The sequence below is a fragment of the Triticum dicoccoides genome, chromosome 4A (assembly GCF_002162155.2).
Source record: "Triticum dicoccoides isolate Atlit2015 ecotype Zavitan chromosome 4A, WEW_v2.0, whole genome shotgun sequence".
In the NCBI taxonomy this organism is placed as follows: domain Eukaryota; kingdom Viridiplantae; phylum Streptophyta; class Magnoliopsida; order Poales; family Poaceae; genus Triticum; species Triticum dicoccoides.
In genome coordinates this window covers 49,970,602-49,990,734 of record NC_041386.1, presented here as the reverse complement: position 1 = coordinate 49,990,734, position 20,133 = coordinate 49,970,602, and positions in this window count along the sequence as shown.

Here is a 20,133-nt window from a genome sequence, read left to right as displayed (position 1 = left end):
CAGTGCCACGGGGGTTGTAACCTCAAACGAGGCGTTGACCATCTCAGTATCTGGGGTCTCCTCGGTGGTTGCCTCCATCTTCTTGGAGCTCTCTATCTCGTGGGGACCAGCCTCCCGCGTCTGCTCCAATATCGGCAGATCTTTGCCTGGTTCACCTTGGTCCATCATGAAACTGACGAATACTAGGAGTCCACTGAAAGGAAAACACAATCGCAATGACAATGAGAAAGAAAAGAGAGTGAGGATCGGTTACTGCTTTGCAAAAGTTCTTTTTTTCCTATGAACAAAAATATACCAACATCACGGATCCGCTTACCTTCCCTTCGTTCGGAGAGAAGAACAGTTGCAGATGCAAGTGTTTCCTTTCTTGAAGACGGTGAGGGAGAAGGGGATTCAGTGAAGAGTGAAATGATGGTTGCTTCGTCCGTCAAACTTAGACTGCGGGGAGGTGGGGTTTTGTGATACGACGGCTCGTTACTGCCTCGCTACGACCGGGGTGACTCTCCGCCTGCATACTGCCTTCTAATTTGGTGGATGGCATTTGGGCCCGCGCGCTGCATGGCCCGCATGTCGGTGAACTGTACTAGTAGTAATTGTTTTTCTGGGTAGCTATAGTGTGTCTCCATTGTACTAGTAGTAATTGTTTCTCGGGTCCCAAGACAAAACAGCTCATCCACACTAGTAAATAGTAAAATCAATTCAAACCTGGGTGCTCTTCTTCCTCCTCGCTCCCACCCACCTCACGTCAGCTCGCTCCACTCGTACCCCCAAATTCCTCACCTCACTCCTACAGAAAACCCCAACTCCCCTTCTTCCTCACTCCTACAGAAAACCCGCAGCTCCCCTTCTTCTTCGCTCACACTACAACTAGGCTCGTCATTCGTTACTCTGCTCAAATACGTGAGCGCAACGCGATGCCCTCGAGGAAAATGGAGTCGGCTGACCCCAGCGCCAAGAAGATGAGGCTCCCGCCAGCGGCGACGCCTGTTGTAGATCCCGCACCCGGCAGCGTGGGGAGAAGCGGCGACCCCGCCCCCACCGGATCCCAGGAACCCGTAGAATCTCGGGTGGACCACATCAGTGATCTCCCGGATGCCATCCTTGGGGAGATCATCTCGCTTCTCCCCACCAAGGATTGTTGCCGCACCCAAGTCCTCTCAATTCGGTGGCGCCCTCTATGGCACGTCGTTCCCCTTAATCTCGACTGTCGTCAGCTATCTCTCTTCAATGATTTTGAAATCCCCAGAGCCATCATCTCCTCCCACTAGGGCTCCGTTCAAAGCCTCTACATCCCATCATGCTACCTGAGCAAGCATACCATACCCTGCACGGTGGACGCCTGGATGGAATCCCCTGAATTCACAGAACTACAGCTGCTTGAGTTCTACTATTCCCCTAGAAATCACATACCACATACCGAATGCCATGAACTTGTGCCCTCAGCACCGATGTCCATCTCGGGGTTTTCGTCCTCTCTCCACATCGCCACCTTTGCGCAGTGCTACCTACCAGACAATCTGGTACTAAACCTTCGACTCCCATTTCTCAAGAAACTTTCACTTGTGCGGGTTCGTATATCGGAGGCCTCATTTCACAGCATCATCCACTCCAGTTTCCCTGTGCTGGAGTGCTTGGTGCCTGTTTTCACAGTTAGAATCGGTTGTCTCCAAATAAAGTCGCCTAACCTTGCAAGAATTGGAATTTCTTTTGACGGAAGGCAGCTCATCATCCAAGATGCCCTTCACTTCAAAGGTTAATCCTTGATTCTAGTTATTCACCGCTGCAAATAACCGTCCTCTCTGCGCCTAAACTGGAGACCTTGGGTGTAATACATGATCTCTGTGCTCATTTCAATATGGTGTTTGGCTCCACATTTCTTCAGGTACTTTATATTATCATCTACACTTGTAACCATAAGCTGCATTTTAAATTTCTGCGCATAATTTATATATCATCTTGGAGTACATATTTTGTACTAATATTATGTTCTATGCTCAATGAAGAGTTTCTCCATGGATGGCCTATCAATGGTGCTGGATTTTGTCAAGATCTTATATATCCAAATGAATAGTTTTCATCTGAAAAAGATTATTGGCTTGCTGCAATGCTTTCCATGTCTGGAGAAGTTGTATATAAAGGTGATAATTTCACGCACATTGGAAGCCCGCATATAGTGTGCTAGAATTAACCGTTCAGTTGTTGCTCTTTCGACACTCTTCTTTTAGACCTTAACTGTTTTCATTCTTCATGTCTATTTAGGCAACAGGACGGGGTAAGAAAGTTATAACCAATCGGTGGATTCGTAAGCATCGGGATTTTCTCACTTCTCATGAGATTCGATTGAAGACAATAACGCTAGAAGGATATGTAGCCAACCGTGCAAACACAAGATTTGTCACATTCTTCCTGCTGAATGTGAGGTTACTATTGTCCATCAGGCTTAAGTTTATCAGTAGCATGGTTTTGACGGATGGGTATGTCGAAGAGCAAAAAAAGGAGTTTCAGGTTGGCAAAAGAGCTTCTGAACGTGTCGGGCTTCTATTTACAACATATTGTGGTCATAATCCAGTAAATTTTACGACCCAGGATGTTCATTCTATGGACCTGACCGATCCATTTGACTGTGACTGCCGAAAACAGTGCTGGAGTTAGATGTTGTTGCCCTTTTCAATTTGGTTTTTTTTGTAAACCTGATGAACAATTAACCCTCGTGCTTTTGTACAGTTTGTAAGCTGGAGTTAGATGTTCTTGCCCTTTTCAACTCGGCTGTGACTGTCATATTTTATTTGAAACAAGGCAAATGGCTTGCCATTCGTTTAATTTAGAGTCAAATATTGTAACAAATCCAAACCAAGGGAAATAACATCACTCTCGCCGGCTGCTTGAGCTCACTGTGCATTACAGAAGCCAAGTGATAAGCCCCCACCAGCACCCACAAACTTATTTCGAACTAGCACATCAAATGGGCTGTAAATTTTCATAGGAAAGGCTGCATGACCATGACAGATTTGGATTCTGGCATTTGGGACCCGTGAGGAAATAGCCTCTCCAAGGTGGTGTCGACTTACTAGCCAGTCAACAAACGATTCTGCCTACCAGCCGTTGGATTGACATCCAACATATGTCGTGTATCTTCTATCCATTGTTGAGGAAATCGTTAACTGGTAGCTGCTCAGTGGGCTGGTGAGTAGGGGATTAATAGGCTAATCGGCAAGTTAATCGGCCATTTAATCAATTAATCGGATGATTTATCGGGTAATCGGCTACTTGGGGACCCTATGAGTAGGGATTAATCGGCAAGTTAACTGGTTAATCGGATGAATTCTTGAACAGGGCTTCTATCTCTTGTCTTCTTCTTCCTCCAATCGCCCAAACCAAACCACCCCGTCGGCTCCGCCTGCTCCCACCTCCCATGGCTGGCTGCGCCTCCGCCGCCCTACGGTACGTACCCTCCAACGTTGGCCAGTCCCTCCCTCTATTCCCCCACACGTCCTGTTATTCTTCGGCGACGTCAGCCCCAACACGCACTCGCGCCCGAACCAGTCAACCCTCGTACTCCCCTCCGCATGCGACTGGACCGGCGCATCTTCAACGGCTCCTGTTCGTTTTGGCCGAGGCCTCTCCGTCGTCCTCCGCCTTGCGGCCTTGGTACGCTCGCCGTGCACGGTGCGCCGCCCTCTTGCGTTGTCAACGTCGTCAACAACCGAGAGGAACAAGGAGATGATTGTACGTGGAGAGGATGATAGTAGGGACCCACCAGCGTCATGGCAGTACGCAAGCAAGTGCCTCTATAGTACAAGCCCAAAAATATGGTTCCTCCTAATGGTTGGACATCTGGGGCTCACGCCATTGTCAACGTAGTCAATAAACGAGAGAATTACACTACGAGCGGCTGACACCAGGGACCCAGCAAGTCGCACAATTTTTTTTGAGGAACAAGCAGTTGTTATTTATACTAGTTTTAGCAACGGATCAGGGTAACACCGGGGCTGTGCGGGGGTTGTGGCTCGTCTAGCCAGGGTTTTATTTATGTTTACCACATCATGAGCCCAGTTGTGTTTTTTTCTTGCTGAAAATGGCTAGCCCAGTTGTATTTTTTTAAGAAATACCCAAATAAGGCCTACTTGCTTTATCGGCCCTGCTGGGCTGCAAATCTTTCAAGACGAGGAGAGTTTCATTTGGTTTCCCCAGAAATGGGTTGTAAATTTTTAAAACACATCAAACCGGGAATTAGTTTCAATTTTTTTCATTACAAGATCTTAAATTCCATTGATTTTTATGCATGGACAATTATTTGGATTTTTTATTTATATAAATTATTTTTCAAAATAGTTTGAATGTGAATCAATATTTCTGGATTAAAAACAGTTGACCGCACCGAAATATGCAAAATTTCGTATACTTTTTAACCGTGGCCATAATATGGGGTGTGATGCTAACAAAAAGAAGATGGGCCCCAAAAAAATTCTTAAGAATTAGCAAATGGGTTGTACATTATTAGAAATAATGGCAGATGGGCTGTATGCTGTTTTCCACAGATTTGAGGCTGACTTGTGCGCCTACTACAGGTTGACGCATATGCTTTCATAAAAAAAGGTTGACACACACGCAACGCCCTGTCAACTTAGTCAACACACGAGAGCAGTGACTGTTGGATGTCCATCCAACGACTGTCGTCCTTCTCTAATCTCTGCTCTTCATGCTCAAGCTGCTCAAACAAGCGCCGGCGGGACTGCCTGCTCCCTCATCACGCGGCCGGCTATGCTGCCACGCAGGCCTCACCGCCCCACCATACTCCCATTGCTGGCCTAGCCATCCCTCTAGTCACCCACACATGTTGTTATTCTCCGGCGACGGCAGACGAACCAGTAAACCCTCGTACTCCTACGTGTGGGAAACAACTGCCGAGTATTCCCTGGCTCCATGTCATTCCCTTCCTAGGCCTCGCCGTCGTCCACCGCCCTGGTGCTCTCGGCGCGGCCTGGTCAACATGGTCAATGAACGACATCCATCAGAAGTGGACTGTACATGGAGAGGCCGACAGCTGGGTCCACGGCTGCACGCAAGGAAATGCATCCTTATTACGTGCAAAATAATGATTCCTCCACCTGACAGCTAGGACCCACAGGAAGGGCCTCTGTATTTCGTGAGAAATACGTTCCCCCCGCTGACAGGTCGGACCCACCACCTATATCTTCGCACGCAAGGAAGTGCCTCCTTATTACGCCCAAAAAAATGAATACCCCCTGCTAGCTGGGACCCACCATATTGTTGGGTTGACTTGTGGGTCTACTAAGTTGACAGGGACGGAGAGTTTTGTCAACTTAGTCAATACTCCAGTGACCGTATGATGTCCATCCAACGGCCATAGTGCTTCTTCAACCTATGGTCTTCTTGCTCCAGCCGCCCAAAGCAGCGCCGGTCGTGTCGCCTGCTCCTGCCTCCCGTGGCCGGCTGTGCTACCGCGGAGGCCTCACCGCCCCCATACTACACCCACCACTAGCCAGGACATCCATCCACTCACCCACACCCCCTGTTATTCTGCGGTGACGGGAGCCTCACACCGCAGCCGAACCAGTGAACGCTCGTACTCCTCTCCGCGTGGGCATCCACTGCCACGTCTTGCACAGCTCCGCGTCGTCCCCTTCCTAGGCCTCGCTGTCGTCCACCGCCGTGGTGCTCTCGGCATGGCATGGTCAATGTGGTCAACGACTGACTTCCATCGGAAGAGTACTGTACGTGGAGAGGCTGACAGCTGGGTCCGCAGCAGCCGCAAGGAAGTGCCTCCTTATTACGCGGAAAATAATTATTCCTCCACTTGACAGCGGGGACCCACCGGACGGACCACCAGTATTTTGCAAAATAATCGTTTCCCCCTGACTGCAGGGACCCACGGGACGGGACACAGTATTTTGCGAAAAAACATTCCCCCCGCTGTCAGCTCGGACCCACCAGAACTGCCTCCTTATTACGCACAAAAAAATGAATACTCCCCTGGCTACCTGGGACCCACCTTGCTGGGAGGCTGACTTGTGGGCCTACTAAGTTGACGGGGATGAAGGGCTTTGTCAACTTAGTCAATATGAACGATTCTAGCTCTAGTAACCGTACGATGTCCATCCAACGGCCGTAGTGCTTCTTCAACCTCTGGTCTTCTTGCTCTAGCCGCCCAAAGCAGCGCCGGTCGTGCCGCATGCTCCTGCCTCCCGTGGCCGGTTGTGCTGCCGCAGAGGCCTCACCGCCCCCTACTATTCCCACCGCTGGCCAGGCCCTGCGGCGATGGCAGCCTCACACCGCAGCCGAACCAGTGAACCCTCGTAGTCCTCTCCACGCGGGCTTCCACTGCCGCGTTGTCCCCTTCCTAGGCCTCACCGTCGTCCACCGCCATAGTGCTCTCCGCGTGGCATGGTCAACGTGGTCAAGGAACGACTTCCATCGAAAGAGTACTGTACGTGGAGAGGCTGACAGGTGGGTCCACGACATAGCCCAGTTTTTTTGTGATTTGCCAAGTAAGTCACTTTGTGAGGCCTGTTGGGCTGCAAATCTTTCAAGACGAGGAGTGCTTTCATTCGGCTGGCCAAGAAAATGGCCCATCAGTAATGAGAAATGGGTTGTACATTTTTAAAACACATCAAACCGGTAATTAGTTTCAAATATCTATTTTTCATTTCAAGATTTTAAATTACATTAATTTCTATGCATGGAGAATTTGTTGGATTTTATATTGATATATAATTATTTTTAAAATCAGTTTGAATGTGAGTCAAAATTTCGGGATTAGAAACAGTTCGGACCGCACCGAAATATGCAAAATTTCGTATAATTTTTTAACCGTTGCCACAAAATGGGCTGTAATGCTAACAAAAAGAATATGGGCTCCAAAAAAACCTTAAGAGTTAGCAAATGGGCTGTAAATTATTAGAAATAATGGCAGATGGGTTGTATGTTGTTTTCCACAGATTTGAGGCTTTCCTAAAAAAAGGTTGACGCACAAGCATTGACGATTGGATGTCCATCCAACGGCCGTCGTGCTTCTTCAATCTCTGCTCTTCCTGCTCCAGCCGCTCAAACAAGCGCCAGCGGGACTGCCTGCTCCCTCCTCCTCGCGGGCGGTTGTGCTTCCGCGCAGGCCTCACCGCCCGATCGTGCTCCCATCGCTGGCCTAGCCATCCCTCTACTCACCCACACCTGCTGTTATTCTCCAGCGACGACAGACGAACCAGTAAACCCTCGTACAGTCGTACTCCCCTCCGCGTGGGAAACAACTGCCGAGTCTTCCCTGCCTCCGTGTCGTCCCCTTCCTAAGCCTCGCTGTCGTCCACCGCCCTGGTGCTCTCGATGCGGCCTGGTCAACGTGGTCAACGACTGACATGCATCTAAAGTGGACTTTACGTGGAGAGGCCGACAACTGGGTCCACGGCCGCACACAAGGAAATGCCTCCTTATTATGCGCAAAATAATGATTCCTCCACCTGACATCAGGGACCCACCGAAAGGGCCTCTATATTTCGCGAAAAAACATTACCGCCGCTGACAGCTCGGACCCCCCAGCTATATCTTCGCACGCAAGGAAGTGCCTCCTTATTACGCACAAAAAAATGAATACTCCCCCTGTTAGCTGGGACCCAGTATAGTGGCAGGCTGACTTGTGGGCCTACTAAGTTGACGGGGACGGAGGGCTTTGTCAACTTAGTCAATATGCACGATTCTAGCTCAAGTGACCGTACGATGTCCATCCAATGGGCGTAGTGCTTCTTCAACCTCTGGTCTTCTTGCTCCAGCCGCCAAAACCAGCGCCGGTCGTGCCTTGTGCTACTGCCTCCCGTGGCTGGCTGCGATGCGGCGGAGGCCTCACTGCCCCCTACTACTCCCACCGCTGGCCAGACCATCCATCTACTCACCCACACCCCCTGTTATTCTGTGGCAACGGCAGCCTCACACCGCAGCGAACCAGTGAATCCTCATACTCCTCAACGCGTGGGCATCCACTGCCGTGTCTTCCCCGGCTCCGCGTCGTCCCCTTCCTAGGCCTTGTCGTCGTCCACCGCCCTGGTACTCTCGGCGCGGCGTGGTCAACATGGTCAAGGAACGGCTTCCATCGGACGTGGACTGTACGTGGAGAGGCTGACAGCTGGGTCCACGGCCGCAACAAGGAAGTGCCTCCTTATTACGTGCAAAATAATTATTCCTCCACCTGACAGCGGGACCCACCGGACGGGCCACCGTATTTTGCCCCCCTGACTGTTGGGACCCACCAGCTACATCTTCGCACGCAAGGAAGTGCCTGACAGTCAGGACCCACCTGGTCGAAGCGTACGTAGCATTGTCATTCTGGTCACGAACTTGTACGTACATATATACTGGTCGATGTAGAGGCGCACACGTGTCGTAGTAGAGGCGGACAGGGTGCAAGAAAGAAAATACGGCCACGTATGTGTACATACGGGCGGGGTCTCGAATGCCTACTCGCGCATACGTACGGCCAGGGCTCGTGTACATGGCTGGGTCGGAACGGAGAAACAGCGTCATTGTCGTGTTCATGGGGAGGCAAGGGAATGCGTCGTGTTCATGGGGAGGCAACGGAATGTGTCGTGTTCATGGGGAGGCAACGGAATGCGTCGTGTTCATCAGGAAGGCTTGGACGGAACAGGCGATGGAAACGAGGCCTGGCGTACCGCAGAATGGAGGAAACGGCCTTGTGTTCGATCGGCCACGTTCAAAACGGGATCCTGTTCATCAGGAGGGGTCTGCCGTACCGAAAAATGGAGGAAACGGACCTCCTGCGGTCGAAACGGGGGTCCTGTTGATCGGGAGGGGTGTGGCGTACCGCAAAACGGATGAAACGGACTTGTGTTGGAGCGCTACGATCGAAACGGGGGTCCTGTTCATCGGGAGGGGTGTGGCGTACCGCAAAACGGGACGAAACGGGATACTGTTCATCTCCACCGTCGACCCCCTCCAGCCTCCACGAGCTACTGTTCATCCACCGTCGACCTCCTCCAGCCTCCGCCTGCGACTATTCATCCACGGGCTCCTGTTCATCCAGCCTCCACCGTGCGCTACTCCACCGGCTACTGTTCAACCAGCCCTCTCCACGGGCTCATGTTCAACCACCCCTCCACGGGCTACTGTTCATCCTGCCCTCCACCATCTACTGTTCATCCTGCCCTCCACGGGGTGGTCCTGGTCATCCAGCCCTCCACGGGGTCCTGTTCATCCAGCCCCAACCAGCTCGATCGATCGGGCTCCTGTTCATCCAGAGGCAACACCACGGGGTCCTGTTCATCCACCCCCACCGGGAACTGTTCATCCACCCCCCCTGCAACGCTCACCGTTCATCCAGAGGCAACATCGATCGGCTTTAGTTAGCAGTAGTAGCGAAGGAATCGCTTGATCGGGTTTAGTTAACAGCCATCGATCGATCGCTCGGGTTCAGTAACACATAGCCTGCAGTGCAATCGCTCGGGTTCAGTTAGAGCCCAACGCCTCGCTCGGGTTCAGTTAGAGCCAACGCCTCGCACACATGCGCATGCACGTACGAGAGAAACACGCATCGCTCGGCCCTCGACCACCCACCATAACCGGGAACTCCCCAAAATTTTCCTCGCCCTCGCTTCTACCACGGTTTTTTCCATCATGGACGGCCCAAAGAATGTCATGCAGCTGCGTCTCCGGCCCGCCCAGGACGAAAAGCCCATTTTCTCTCATGATTTTTTGTCATAGAGGTAGGAGCCAATAACATCTATGATGATACCGGGTTTTGTCACAATTATCGTCATAGAAGTGTCATATGTATGACAGAAAAATTTCGTTCGGCCCAAAATGTCATGGATGTGTCTTTTTTTGTAGTGCAATGCGGCTTAACCGCCCTAGGGGCTGCATACCTTTATCATTTTTCTCTCTCTCTCAGGAACTTACTCTCTGGAAGCCCTTTCCGGCAGTACGATTGCCTGACACATCACGGGAAGGAACAACTAAGGAGGCAAGAAGCTAAGATGTATGAGGGAACCCCCAGGTGGTCTCTAATAATAATCGATATACCCGCTTTTTACTATCCATACGCACCTTGCCCTTGGATAGGACATGTCAAATAGTCATATTTTCTGCTTATTGCACTACTTGTATCAGTACGCTTCGACGTATTATTTAAATAACAATGCATAGCATTAGTCTATTATTGCATTATCCATCCCTTTTTTCTTATATGTTCATTTACAACAAGTTGCACCGTACATTCTGGTACGGTCAGTACGCCAGGGGCTTTCGTTTACCCCATAATACGGCGTGAGAAGTCCGAACACCTTTGACAGTGCGGCACCCCGAACTTATAGCATTATATGCATCAGCTCTGAATCATGTCTTGGGTCAATAGTTGGGTTTGCCCGACTCCCATGTTTTGGTACCTTACATTCCGCTATATCGGCTAAGGTAGCACTAGGAGAACTACTCCGATTGTGTCTCGGTTCTTCCGGACGAGCACCTCAGTAGAGAAAGCCGAAAAGTGACTGTCATGATAAGGCGAGAGCTGGTCACTGTTCGAGAGATCTCAAGTCCTTAAAGACTTTTTCCTCTTTGGGCGAGGAGTCGGCCTTGTCCGACTTAGGCGTATATAGTGCCCCCAATTCGGCCCTCCGAATACTAGGGGATTCGCCAAAATTTAAAATAGTAGACTTATATGGCTAAGTGGGAGTGATAAAGCCTTATAGTCCAATTGCCTGGTTTGTTGTGCTGAACACCTCCCTCGAAGGACCCAAAATTGGGATAAAGAGTGCTCAGGTTTATCCCGAACACCCCAATACTAGTTACATGGGGGCAGAAGCCGACGACTGGCCAACTCTCAAATTTTATAAACGGCCGCATAGAAGGTAATATTTTAAATTCAAAAAGTGTTGCATAGCGCAAATGAACTCGTTTCATATTACAGGATCACATGAGCATGTTCATTCAAAAATTACATCTCTGGCACATTCCTCCGCCACAAGGCGGGAACCCTTCAGGACACTGTCATAATAGATTTCGGGGCAGCGATGCTCCTTGCCCTCCGGCGGCCCCTCCTTCACCAGCTTTATGGCGTTCAGCTTCGCCCAGTGCACCTTCGCCCGGGCAAAAGCCCTGCGTGCACCCTCGATGCAGACGGACCGCTTTATAAATTCAAGACGTGGGCAGGCAACCACGAGCCGCCTCACCAGACCAAAGTAGCTGCTAGGCAGGGGATCACCAGGCCACATCCAGACTATAAGACCCTTCATGGCCTGTTCGGCTGCCTTATGAAGCTCGACCAGTTGCTTCAGCTGGTCGCTCAAGGGCATTGGGTGTTTGGTCCCAGTATACTGAGACCAGAACAACTTTTCCGTCGAGCTCCCCTCCTCAGCTTGGTAAAACTCCGCGGCATCCAGTACACTGCGGGGAAGATCTGCGAACACTCCTGGAGAGCTTCAAACTCGGGTAAGTAAAAGGAAAGTTTCCTTCACATGCTTGCTTTGCATAATGAATGCCTTACCCGCTGCTATCTTCTTCACCGCATCCATCTCCTGGAGGGCCTTGTGGGCTTCAGCCTTGGTGCTCCGTGTGCTTTCGAGCGCCTTTGCAAGCTCGGACTCTCGCGTATTAGAGTCAAGCTCCAAGGACTCGTGTTTTTTGGCGAGAGCCTCGAGCTCTTGCTGCACCTCGCCTACCCGGGCTTCTTGCTTTTCCCTCTCAATGCGCTCCTTGGCCGCTTTGTCTTCGGCCTCGGACAGTGCCTTCTTTAGGGTCGCCACCTCGGTTGTGGTCCCTGACAAATTCATAATGATCCTATTACTTACAACCGAATTTATTTTTAATATATAGACAAGGTATTGCTTACCTTTGCTCTCCTTGAGCTGCCTCTTGGTAAGGCCGGGCTCGTCTTTGGACCGCTCAAGGTCCTGCTTCAATGCAGCAACCTCCGCAGTACGTGCGGCAGTGGCCAGTAGTTAAGCCTGCATATGCACATAGACATATTCTGATTAGACTCCTGAGTCATTATTTAATCCTCTATTCGGCCTTTCTTCGCGAATGCCAAACAGAGCATCAGGGGCTACTATTTATGCGGTAATATTTTCCTATATTTTGATTGCTTACCTCAAAGCCAGTTAGGAGGCTGGCACAAGCTTCGGTCAGTCCGTTTTTGCGGACTGAACTTTCTCGGTCACCGCACTCATGATAGTGTGGTGCTCTTCATCGATGGAAGCGCCGCGAAGCGCTTCTAGCAAGTTGTCCGGTGCCTCTGGATGGACAGAGGCCACCGGCACGGGCGGCTTGCCCCTTTTAACGGGGGATCGCCTGCCAGAGTCCGGAACCACCGAAGGTCCCAGTGCAGTGTTCGGCTAAGGGCCGAACTTGGAGCCCGTGGGAGTCTTGCTCCCTTTGTGCCCAGGGTCCAGAAGGTCGCCTAGAGGCGCCCCCAGGACTACCTCCCCTTGGCTCGGTGCCTTTTTAGACAACACCTCGACGTTGTCCGTAGGGCAAGGGGTGGAGGCGGTCGGAAGTGAATTGCAATTCATATCCGACGAGTCCAAAGAACCGTCCGACGAAGATATGTCAAGACGGGCTCGAGACGGACTGCATAATCATATTCGGCGTAAGAAGAAGCAGTGCAATGAAACATACCATGAATTACTATGGTATCCGGATACTTACGACTTCGCCAGGGGCTTCTCCCTGGGTAACCACTTGTCGCCGCTGTAGGCAGCCGTCGTAGAGCAGTTCGGAAGGAGGGTCCTTCCCTTCTTGGACCCTTCGGCCTCCCTGGTTGGGTCGGCCTTCCTTTTCTTATTTTCCCCGGCTGGGGGGAGAACTTTCCTCTTCCTCCTCCTAGTTTGCATGGGAGGAGGGCGCATCGGAGTTATCGGACGATGAGTCCGATATAACCTTGCACCGGAGACCCTTTCGAGTCCTCGTGGCCTTCTTCTTGGCCTTCTTCACCGGCACCTCGCAAGGCGCCGGAACTAGCATCTTTGTTAGGAGAGCATCTGCAGGATCTTCAGGCAGGGGGCTGGGCAATTGATCTACTCCGCCGTCTCCACCTAGTCCTGTTAATGGCATGGAAGCTTAGATTCCGCACATTATTAAACTGGGGCAAATGAATATCCTGTGAGGTGCAAAAACTTACCGGATTGGCGTGGCGCTTTGCGCTGAGTCCGCGGTCCTCGGTAAGAGGAGGAGGTACCTCAGCACCCTTGAACAACACCTTCCAGACATTCTTGTGCATCGTGTCGAAGAGCTCTCGCAGCGTCTGGTGCACGGCCGGGTCGAACTCTCACAAATTGAATAACCGTTGTTGACACGGGAGAATCAGGCGGAAGAGCATGACCTGGACCACGTTGACGAGCTTTATTTTCTTGCTCATCATGTTCTTGATGCAGGTCTGGAGTCCGGTCAGCTCTACCGGGGAACCCCAGGACAGGCCCTTCTCTTTCCAGGAAGTGAGCCGTGTGGGGATTCTGGATCGAAATTCGGGGGCCGCCACCTAGTTGGTGTCGCGCAGCTCAGTGATGTAGAACCACCCCGATTGCCACCCCTTTATGGTCTCCACATAGGAGCCTTCGAGCTAGGTGACGTTAGGTATTTTGCCCACCATGGCACCTCCGCACTCCGCTTGCTGGCCGACCACCACCTTCGGTTTAACATTGAAGGTCTGCAGCCATAGGCCGATGTGGGGCCTGATGCGGAGGAAGGCCTCACACACGACGATAAACGCCGAGATATTGAGGATGAAATTGGGAGCCAAATCATGAAAATCCAGCCCGTAGTAGAACATGAGCCCGCGGACAAATGGGTGAAGGGGAAATCCTTGTCCGCGGACAAAGTGGGTAAGGAAAACTACCCTCTCATGGGGTGCGGGCGTAGGGACGATCTGCCCCGCATCTGGTAGCCGGTGCGCGATGTCCGTGGCTAGATATTCGTCTTCCCGTAGCTTTGCGATGTGCTCCTCCGTGACGGAGGAGACCATCCACTTGCCTCCCGGTCCAGACATGCTTGGAGTGGTTTGAGAAGAAAGACGTGAACTTGGGCGCTGGAGCTCGAGTGTGTGAGAATGGATAAGTAAGGAGGAAGAAGGCGTGGGTAAAAAAGGGTGAATCTTTGTCCCTTTATAAGGGCGTAAGAGGCGATACGCCTCCCCACTTACCTGGTAAAATCGCTTATTCCCCGAATGCTGTAATTGATGGCACGGTTGGGTTACCCATACTCGTATTGATGAGAATCCCGTGATAAGGGGACACGATCTCTGCTTTGACAAGACGTGTCAAGAAAACCGCCTCGATATGTGCAGTGCTGGTTGAGAAAAACGGTTCGAATAATGACTGGGCCGCAATATGTTGTCATGCTGTCAAGCGTGTCAGCAGATTAGATTTGTGGAAATATTATTCTCTCTACGGTGGTATGTGGAACTTATTTTGCAGGGCCGGACACGGTCCTTGTGTCCAAAATCTTCCATGGAGTATTCGGAGGAAGAACCCGCCTTGCAATGCCGAAGACAAATCTGCGCGCCGGACTCATCATCATTGAACCCTGGTTCAGGGGCTACTGAGGGAGTCCTGGATTAGGGGGTCTTCGAACAGCCAGACTATATCCTTTGGCCGGACTGTTGGACTATGAAGATACAAGATTGAAGACTTTGTCCCATGTCCGGATGGGACTTTCCTTGGCGTGGAAGGCAAGCTTGGCAATGCGGATATGTAGATCTCCTCCCTTGTAACCGATTATGTGTAACCCTAGTCCCCTCCGGTGTCTATATAAACCGGAGGGTTTAGTCTGTAGGACAACATACAATCATACCATAGGCTAGCTTCTAGGGTTTAGCCTCTACGATCTCATGGTAGATCAACTCTTGTAATACTCATATCATGAAGATTAATCAAGCAGGACATAGGGTTTTACCTCCATCAAGAGGGCCCGAACCTGGGTAAACATCGTGTCCCCTGCCTCCTATTACCATCCGCCTTAGACGCACAGTTCGGGACCCCCTACCCGAGATCCGCCGGTTTTACACCGACAACTTGCATGACATCTTTTGTCCTACCCTCCCATGGCAGCGGGGTCCTAGCGGAAACTAATGGATATTAAGGCCTCCTTCAAATAGAGTACCGGACCAAAGCATTAACACATAGTGAATACATGAACTCCTCAAACTACGGTCATCACCGAGAGTGGTCCCGATTATTGTCACTTCGGGGTTGCCGGATCATAACACATAGTAGGTGACTATAGACTTGCAAGATAGGATCAAGAACTCACATATATTCATGAAAACATAATAGGTTCACATCTGAAATCATGGCACACGGGCCCTAGTGACAAGCATTAAGCATAGCAAAGTCATAGCAACATCAATCTCAGAACATAGTGGATACTAGGGATCAAACCCTAACAAAACTAACTCGATTACATGATAAATCTCATCCAACCCGTCATCGTCCAGCAAGCCTAAGATGGAATTACTCACGCACAACGGTGAGCATCATGAAATTGGTGATGGAGGATGGTTGATGATGAAGAAGGCGATGGATTCCCCTCTCCGGAGCCCCGAACGGACTCCAGATCAGCCCTCCCGAGAGGTTTTAGGGCTTGGCAGCAGCCCCGTATCGTAAAACGCGATGAATCCTTCTCCTCTATTTTTACTCCCCGAAAGTGAATATATAGGGTTAGGGTTGAGGTCGGAGGAGCTCTAGGGGGCCCACGACGTAGGGGGCGCGCCCAAGGGGCAGGCGCGCCCCCACCCTCGTGGCTAGGGTATGGCCCCCTGGTCTTGATCTTTTGCTAGTATTTTTTATTATTTCCAAACATATGCTCCGTGGAGTTTCAGGTCATTCCGAGAACTTTTGTTTCTGCACATAAATAACACCATGGCAATTCTGCTGAAAACTGCGTCAGTCCGGGTTAGTTCCATTCAAATCATGCAAGTTAGAGTCAGAAACAAGTCCAAAAGTGTTTGGAAAAGTAGATACGACGGAGACGTATCACTCGATACTTCTTTTACTGGCTCTTTTATGATGAAGACTATTGAATTCAAATGGGGTTTATTGGAAAGAATTAAACACAACTCTGAATATTGGGATCTTGACGAAGGAAGGAATCAGGTATAACACCTAAGTTTGATTGTGTTAAATATTTGATGGATACCGATGATTTTCTGTGAATTAGCACTAAATATGGACTTGACTCTGAGATAGTAGCTTCTTTCTGTGAATCCTTTGCTACGCATGTTGATCTCCCTAAGGAGAAGTGGTTTAAATATAATCCTCCCATTGAAGTAAAAGTAGTTGCACCTATTAAAGTTGAAGAAAAGACTATCACGTATAATGATCCTGCTGTTCCTACTACTTATATTGAGAAACCACCTTTCCTTGTTAGAATAAAGGATCATGCTAAAGCTTCAACTATGGTTCGTAAGAGTAATACTAGAACACCTAATCCCTCTAAGCAAATTAAAGTTGAACCTAGTATTGCTATGGTTAAAGATCTCTTGGCTCATAATATTGATGGGCATGTTATTTACTTCTATGATGAAGCTGCTAGAATTGCTAGACCTTATACTAAAATAAACATAGACCTGTTGTAGGCATGCCTGTTATTTCTATTAAAATAGGAGATAATTACTATCATGGCTTATGTGATATGGGTGCTAGTGCAAGTGCAATACCTCATTCCTTATATAAAGAAATTATGCATGATTTTGCACCTACTGAGATAGAGGAAATTGATGTTACAATTAAGCTGGCCAATAAAGACACTATTTCACCAGTTGGGATTGTTAGAGATGTTGAAGTCTTATGTGGGTAAGTTAAATATCCTGCTGATTTTCTTTTTCTTGGTTCCCCACAAGATGACTTTTGCCCATTATATTTGGTAGACCCTTCTTGAATACTGTTAATGCTAAGATAAACTGCAAAAAGGATGTAGTTACTAGTGGTTTGGGGGATATGTCTCATGAGTTTAATTTTCCTAAATTTCGTAGACAACCCCATGATAAAGAATTGCCTAGTAAAGATGAAATTATTGGTCTTGCTTCTATTGTCATGCCTCCTAATGATCCTTTAGAACAATACTTGCTCGACCATGAAAAGGATATGTTTATGAATGAAAGAAGGGAAATAGATGAAGTATTCTTTAAACAGGGACCTATTTTGAAACACAACTTTCCTGTTGAAATTCTAGGGGATCCTCCTCCACCCAAGGGTGACCCCGTGTTTGAGCTTAAACCTCTACTTGATACTCTTAAATATGCTTATCTTGATGACAAAGAGATATATCCTGTTATTATTAGTGCTAACCTTACAGAGCATGAAGAAAAGAAATTATTGAAAACTCTGAAGAAGCACTGTGCTGCACCATGCTGCTATTGGATATACTCTTCATGATCTTCAGGGCATTAGTCCCACTCTATGCCAGCACAAAATAAAATTGGAGAAAGACGCGAAACCGGTTGTTGATCACCAACGACGGTTAAATCCTAAGATGAAAGAACAGGTAAGAAAAGAAATACTAAAGCTTCTAGAGGCAGGTATAATTTACCCTGTTGCTGATAGTCTGTCAGGACCCCGACTCGATGTCACATTGATCTAGCCGGTAACACCTCATATCACTTTGCGGCCTCATGCACGGCATCCCCACGGGTGTCACCTTACCTTTGCCCGGGACCGTTTGCGCCTTTTGGCTCACGTATATGATAGTGTCGCTAGCATCCATATGATAAGGAGCCCGGGCTGACATGACTAGTCGTAAACCCAAAGTGGCACAGACTTACAGGGACAGGCATCCATGACCTAGCTTCGAACGTGTCGGTCATCAGCAAGTGGGTCCGGGCTGTAGCACTGGGCTAGCAGGACTCCGGTAAACCGGGCTGTAGCGGGCTAACAGGACTCCGGTACTCAAAGCGTGACATTTCCCCGAAGGGACAGACACAGGAACGAAGAAGGACACATGCCGGCCAGCCTAAGTGTTCCAGAGCAGTAGCAAGCTACCATGGCTCAGCGGTAACACTAGGAGACATTTCCCGGTAAGAGAGGCTACTAAAGATAAACAACTAGATAGTCAGATCCCACACATACCAAGCATTTCAATCATACACACAATATGCTCGATATGTGCAAATACAACGAAGCATCACAACATGACTCTACGACACAAGTACTTTATTTAAGGCTCAGGGAGCCATACATAACATACACAAAGGTACAGGTCTCACGACCCAACATTCAAGTCATACAGTCATACAAACCAGCAGCGGAAGTAACTTGTCTGAGTACAGACAACTAGTAAAATAAAAGAGGCTTGGAAAGCCTAGCTATACTACGTGGTCCTTCACAAGCTCAGGATCACCACCTGGGTCTTAGCCTACTCATTGATGTCAACGTCTACGTAGAACCCATCAGAAGGGGTTGCAGCGTCTTTTGTAAAAATATAAATTATAGCAACATGAGTACAAAGGTACTCAGCAAGACTTACATCAGACCCTACATACATGCATGTTATCAAGAAGGGTTGGTGGAGTTATTGCAGCAAGCCAGCTTTGACTCTTGGCTAGGCTAACCTACTAGACTCCAACTCGAAAAGGTTTTGCGCACACGAGTCCACTACTCACCACTTCAATACACTACCGAGGATCCACCTCCGTCTTCCTACGGAAGAGCCATCGTCGGCACTCACACTTATCTTGAGGCTTTTAGTAGTTTCCATTTACTTGTCTATGAACTGTATAGGCAACCAAGTAGTCCTTTACCGCGGACGCGGCTATTCAAATAGATCATGTTAACCCTGCAGGGGTGTACTTCTTCATACACGCTCTCACCACTTACCGTCGTTTACACGACATGTACTCGGCAACCTTCAAGCGGAAGCCCAACGTGGGTGTCGGCCACGACCTACCTAACCACCTAAGCCTCCAGTCCAGGTTTATCGCCTATCCAGGTTCCATCCGCAGGGAGTCCGGGCGAGGTTTCCCATACGGCCCCGAACGATGTGAACAGGGTTCCCGAGATACCTAACGGGTATTCAGTACACCGTGCCACGTACCTACCGCATCACAGCCCACCCCTACGGTCAGCGCTGTCCACGGCCTCCAGTAGGCTACAAACACCAGAAACTACTTGCAATTCCTGGACGGAGAACTAGGGTGAATAAGAAGCCGAGAGGGTCCATTGGTTTCGGGCCCAATGCATGGTAGTAGCTGATTCTTAAATCACACATACAGATCTCAGTGCTTAAGGTCGGCTTCAATGAAACAACCCACCATGTACTCCTACATGGCCTCTCATCGATACCTTTACCAAATCGTGTTCACCACACCACTCTCATTACCGACATAAACATTTCACTCTAGCCCATCACCCAGATGAACCAGACCTGACACGACTCTAAGCATAGCAGGCATAGCAAGGTAGGAGCAACACATACATATGGCTCAATCAACTCCTACACATGCTAGTGGGTTTCATCTAGTTACTGTGGCAATGACAGGTCATGCAGAGGAAATGGGTTCAACTACCGTAGCACACAGCAGTTTGAAACGCGTTGTCTTAATTCAGTAAAAGAGAGCAGGAGCGAGAACATGGGATTGTATCGATATCATCAATTGGTTGGTTGCTTGCCTGATGGTTCGATGCACTGATACGGTTCTTCGTTAGGGTAATCACGGTACTCCTCGGGGGCAGAACCTGTCGCAAAGGACACCGATACACAACCATCACCAAACAATGTGCAACAATATGATGCATGCATGAAACATGGCAATATGAGTGTGTTGGGCTAATGCAACTAAAACCAGAAGGGTTTGAACAAATTTGAATCAAAGATTCAAATTTCAAACTCAAACATGGCCTTTTAAAGTGCTTTTCCTTGTTCTGCTTAAAACATCAATTTAACTTGTTTGATCATGCATGAAAATAGTACAGATGGATAGATTGGATTTTTCTGATCATTTTTCATATATAATTTGTCTGATTTGGAGTTACAGAATAAAAGTTATGAATTTTTGAAGTTTAAATAATATTCTGGAATTTCCTGATTTAAATTAAATCCAGAAATATATATATTGCGCCAGCATGACGTCAGCATGACGTCAGTGGTCAACTGCGGCTGGCTGGGGTCAAACCTGACGTGTGGGGTCCACAC